The sequence below is a fragment of the Myotis brandtii genome, unplaced genomic scaffold, assembly GCF_000412655.1.
Source record: "Myotis brandtii unplaced genomic scaffold, ASM41265v1 scaffold230, whole genome shotgun sequence".
NCBI lineage: Eukaryota > Metazoa > Chordata > Mammalia > Chiroptera > Vespertilionidae > Myotis > Myotis brandtii.
In genome coordinates this window covers 5,571,527-5,577,526 of record NW_005358650.1, presented here as the reverse complement: position 1 = coordinate 5,577,526, position 6,000 = coordinate 5,571,527, and the positions used below count along the sequence as shown (strand labels likewise).

General features: G+C 36.6%; 1 protein-coding gene across 3 annotated transcripts in view; it reads left to right on the top strand.

The window, feature by feature from the left end:
- Positions 1–6,000, top strand: part of PJA2 (praja ring finger 2, E3 ubiquitin protein ligase) — a 65,526-nt gene that overhangs the window by 34,277 nt on the left and 25,249 nt on the right. The gene's annotated exons all lie outside the window — the stretch shown is intronic.

The window sequence follows — 6,000 nt, the reverse complement described above, 5'->3', positions numbered from 1 at the left end:
TAAATCACAAAACATAATTATTCCTAAGACTTTTGGATTGGATTGTTAACTCTATTTACCTTGAAGTTACTATTAAAAAATAAAACAACTTAGTCTTAGATAATTTATCTTTTTGAGAGTATAAGCGTGTTGCATTTTTTCCCATTACATTTTTTGCTTTTTTTGAAGAAAGTCATTTAATTTGGCTGTGCCCTCTCCACTGTGGACACACTAATCAAAAATACAAACCTCTTTTGTTTGCTTTTAATAGTCAGGCATAATGTCATCTAATGAAGTTAAAGTTTTTATGCTATTTGCCAACCTAAAGAAAAAAATGTAGTTTTCTTGACTCTTGGCTTTTAAATTGATTCTTTTTGTGAATGGAAGTGTTTTCTTTGCTTAGAATAACTCTGGGTTTTTTAATAGTTATAAGGTGTTGTATTAGCATACATATTTATAATTTTTTTCCTTAAGTGAAATGTCATTAATCTGAACAATAATAGATTATTTTACAAACAGATTATACAGATGAGAAAAGTACTTATAGTTTAATAGAAACTTTTTTTTATTAACTTTTTAGTAATACATTGACTTATAGAACCTGTAGTTGGGTGTGCTTAAATGGTTAAAGTAATTTTGGAGCACTTTTAAAAAACATATTGAAATGCCAGAAACAGGATTTTTTTTAAAGATTCACCACAGAATAAGTGTAATGGTTCTATTTAGGATTCCACTTATATTTTCATCTATAAGTCTTTTTTAAAACATATTTCATTGATTTTTTATAGAGAGGAAGGGAGAGGGATAGAGAGTTAGAAACATCAATGAGAGAGAAACATCGATCAGCTGCCTCCTGCACACCCCCTATTGGGGATGTGCCCACAACCAAGGTACATGCCCTTGACTGGAATCGAACCTGGGACCTTTCAGTCTGCAGGCCAATGCTCTATCCACCAAGCCAAACCGGTTAGGGCTCATTTATAAATCTTAAGATATGTTTTAGGACTTCATTTCAGTAGTCACTACAATTTTAACGAGGAATTCTATTTCTATCTTAGTGTTTTCAGTTCCTCTGCCCTTGCTCCCTGCAAAGGATCACAGTTGCCAGATGCCTTTAATATGATGCGAGATAAAGATTGAAATTTAATAGTTGTAACTCCTGTTTAGTTTCATTTTGCCAACTGTTCATCTACCTGATGTTTTACGGTAGTCCTGCTCAGTTCTGATATTAGCAGTTTGGAGAAATGGGGAACACAGTCACTCTACCATAAGTGTTTTGAGAAAGAAAGTACAAATAGCTACTGCTTTGAATCTGCATAATTTTTTTTGAGTGTTCAATGTTTTGTAAAACTTATAGATGATGTACTTGAAAAATATTTTACGTTTGTATTATAACAGTTATAAATTGAACTCCCTTATCAAGAGTATAACTAAAATTTACTGTGATATATGTATAGATACAGAAATTTTGGCCACTTTAGAAACGTATATATTCTTTATCAGTGGAAAGGCATTTTAACCCTTTGCAGTCCAATTTTATTTTTGGAATTCAAACAGTCTGGTCCAAATTAATTGATGAGATTGAATGTTGAACTGGTTTTCGGTGTCGACCTCAGCCTCGACGTTGGACCTGCTCCTAGCGCCTGGTCTGTTGAGTCAGCCTCCACGTTGGACCGAAAAGGGTTAATGAATGCATGACCCTATTCTTCCCTGAAAAATTTGAATGATCACTTAATCACATCTGAAACATTACAATCTATGGGAAAAGCACTGCAGCTGGTAGCATTGCTCTGAGCTGTTTGACAGGAACTGAGCACCACCTTATTAAATTAGAACTGTAAGGGGAATTTTAATAGGCAGCATATAATTACCAGACTTGGAATTAGACCAAAGAGCTAAGGTTAATATCCTGCTTTTTTGAAATAAACCCTGAGAACTTTAATAACTGTTGAGATCTTGAGTTTAAAAGGACCTTTTAGCCATGTCAGTACATTTTAACCTTGGGCCTAACTGTTCTCCTAACCATTTCTTATAGCACTTGAGGTTTCTTTCACAGTTTTTTTCTGCCCCTATTTAACCTTGCTTAAAAGGTAAAAAACTTACCTCAGACAAAAATATTGTGACAGCTTTTTTTGTTGTTGATATTGGGAGAATAAAAAGAGTATTAGCTATTTAGTTTATTTCAATTTGATATATTCAAAAAAGATTTATTGAAATCCTCCTAAGTGTCAGACTTTGTTCTGGGTATTCTGTAAATGCAAATGATCATTATTTCTGTTTCCTTGGTGTTCACCATCCTAATGAAGAAGACAAGATGTATCGGTAATTATCATGAGACTAAATTAAACTCCTTTCCTCTTCTATATAGGTTAGGTCAGAGCCATGAAGAAAGATCTCTGATCTTCCTGTATTGAGACAAATAAAGTATCTATGAGCAGCCAAGACAAAGGTCTTAAAACACACACTCTAACATTTTAGCACACCTTTTCATCTTATTTCCAAGTTCATAAAAGTTTAGGATTAAATTAGGGATAAACAGCTTTGTTCTACAGCAGCGGTTCTCAACCTGTGGGTCACGACCCCTTTGGGGGTCGAATGACCCTTTCACAGGGGTCACCTAAGACCGTCGGAAAACACATATATAATTACATATTGTTTTTGTGATTAATCACTATGCTTTAATTATGTTCAATTTGTAACAATGAAAATACATCCTGCATATCAGATATTTACATTACGATTCATAACAGTAGCAAAATTACAGTTATGAAGTAGCAACGAAAATAATTTTATGGTTGGGGGTCACCACAACATGAGGAACTGTATTAAAGGGTTGCGGCATTAGGAAGGTTGAGAACCACTGTTCTACAGGCATGCTAGGGGTTACAGATTATAATATTCTGATATTAAGGGAAAGAACCAGAAAGTTGTAGAAAGGAGGTACAATTCAAAAAAGATACCACTTTGGGCCTTATTTACTAAATTAAGCAGGCTTGTATATTTAAACAACTCTATATGTATCACTCTATTACAATATAGTTAAATGTTAACAGTGGTGAAATGTCCTAGACCCATGGTCGGCAAACTGCGGCTCGCGAGCCACATGCGGCTCTTTGGCCCCTTGAGTGTGGCTCTTCCTAAGCCTTAGGAGTACCCTAATTAAGTTAATAACAATGTACCTACCTATATAGTTTAAGTTTAAAAATTTGGCTCTCAAAAGAAATTTCAATCGTTGTACTGTTGACTAATGAGTTTGCCGACCACTGTATAGAGGAAGACAAACTAACCAGTTCCTTGAGGGATTTTGTGAAGAAGTTGCTTTTGGTTGGTTTTACTTCTAGATCTTATTTCTAGCTATGATTTGTACATAAATTATTTGTTTAGAAATCACATAATTTCATTCCATATGTGAAAAAAGTTTTTGGGTCACAATTGAATGTGTAAAAAGTGTAACATTGTAATAAGTTATAGTGGTCTGCTTTTTAATATAGCTCTAAATGTTAATTGGAGACAGTACTAGAGTGTATGAAAATTAAACTGGTACTTAATTTAGTTTTTCTTTTGAGAATTTAAATTTTTAACTCATGTGTTTTTATAATCAAGAACAAATGGTCCTCTAACCCACAATTATTTCATATCCTATTTGTTCTGTTGCTTATTCTCTTTGAAAACTTATTTTTAAATTCTTTCTCTTTTTGCTTTTAGTTTTATGCACTCTTGTCACTCTTTAGTAGATAACTTTGTCTCCTGCTTTCCTATAGATACTGAAATAGTTAACCATGAACTTTCTTGTTTTCCTCTTCCTTATATTAGAATATCTCAGTATTTCTATTTTCAATTTTTTTAGTGAAGAGAGGTAACTTGTCTCATTCTGTACCTGCAGTCATATCTGACACCTTACTTATCTATTAACCTTATTCCTAGGTTGCTCCCCTCCAACTCCCATTCACCAGTTTTTCTAAGTCTGGGGAAAACCTTCACTTGATCTTGCTCCCTCTATTAACTACTTGCCCTTTTGTTTTTCTCTTTCATTGCTGACTTTTCAGAGTAAATGTTCCATACTCATAGCTACCCACTCTTCTTAAACACCTCCAAATCTATTTCTCAGTATTATTTGTCTATTCTGTAATGTTAACAGTTACCTGATTTCCACAGTCAGGTGACTTTTTTCCGTATTCATTTTCTTTTACTACAGTGCTACTACTGAGCTTGCTCACTCACCCTTTCCTGCTCCACAGTTTCTCTTCCATCGACCTATGTCTCCTCCAGACCCCTGGAGGCTTTGTGGACCAAAAGATAAAGCGAGGATATTGTGTAGGCACTTTTGTAACCATTTTAACATGAAAAACAAAACACAAAAACCATTCTTAGCTTCCAGCTCATAAAAATAATGGACAGGTGGCTAGATTTGACTCATGGGCCAGGGCAGAATTTACTGACCTCTGGTGTAGAGACTAAAATGAAAGCTAATTGGATAACCACGTGGCTGATACTACCATTTAGTAAGACAAACCAGAGGATATAGACTTTCTTAGGTATAGAAAACAGAAAAATGGTGGTGTGCTGGTTGGAAATCCAAATGAAAGGTCTAGCAAACAGCTTATATAATGAAGAAAGTAACTGCCACCTTTATTAAATGTTTACCCTTTTCCAAAAATTGTGCTAGCCATTTTATCTATAGTATTCATTTAAACATTACTATAGCCCTGAAAAGTAAATATTAATTTTCTCATTTTACAGATGAGGAAAAGTGAGTTTAAGGAAGTTAAATGCCTGGGCTTATATTATTAGTAAGTACTGAGCCAGGATCCTAACCTAAATCTTCTTACTTCAAAGCTTGTGTTTAGCAATGTGGCATTCCACTACCAGGGGTAAAAAGAGGCTGTCATAGATAGAACTTTCACCTGATGTAAAATATATAAATATAGTATTTTGTTTCTTTGGTAAGGAAATTGCCTGTGGTAGGTTCTTTGTTTTCTGTTTGTTTTTGTTTTCTTATAGTAAAAAAAAAAAAGTAATCAGAGTTACACAGGCTCCTCTGACTAGCTCCATCTGAGCCAATTTGGACTTTTAACTTAATAACTAGGAGCCCAGCGTGTGAAATTGCATAGCACCGCCCACCCACCTGCAGCCCTGCCTTGACACCCGAACCTGTCCACGCAGAGCTCCAGTGTGCCTGGCCCAGCCCCCAAACCCTCTGGCCTTCTCTGGCCACTTCAAGCCCTGCCCTCAGTCCCTCAAGTCACTTTGGGATGGTCCCGCCTTCTCTGGGCGCCTCCCTGCTTTTACACCGTCTCCAGAGGAACTCGGCGGCTCTGCCCTGTCATGGTGCTGGAGGAGAGCCTGGAAGCCTCCTGCCTGCTGTGCTGTGTTCCTTCCCCTGGCAGGTGGGCCGTGGGGCGCTCTGAGTTCGAGCGGTGGGTGGAGAAGGACTGGTGAGGGGGGGCGCTATGGGCTCTCACCCTCGCCCTCCCTGGCATGGGATGGTCCCGCCTCCTCTGGGCACCTCCCCACTTTAGCCCAGCTAATATGCTAATAGTCCGGTCGTTACACGTTACAGCATCCCGACCATTAGCATATTAGCTCTTTATTAGTATAGATCAGGGGTGGGCAAACTTTTTGACTCGAGGGCCACAATGGGTTCTTAAACTGGACCGGAGGGCCGGAACAAAAACATGGATGGAGTGTTTGTGTGAACTAATATAAATTCAAAGTAAACATCATTACATAAAAGGGTACAGTCTTTTTTTGTTTGTTTGTTTTATTCATTTCAAATGGGCCGGATCCGGCCCGCGGGCCGTAGTTTGCCCACGGCTGGTATAGATAGACCTTAAGTTTGAAATTTGTCATAATGTTCAGAATGAAATACTAATAGAAAATTGTTCATGTATTACTTTCTACCACTTGTATCACAAATGCATATTAATTTCTGGAACATACTTTTAAAGAGGATTAATTTTTGGCCCTTTGATTTTTTTTTTAACATCAGTAAGTAATATTTTTGCCTTTGGTAGTATGACT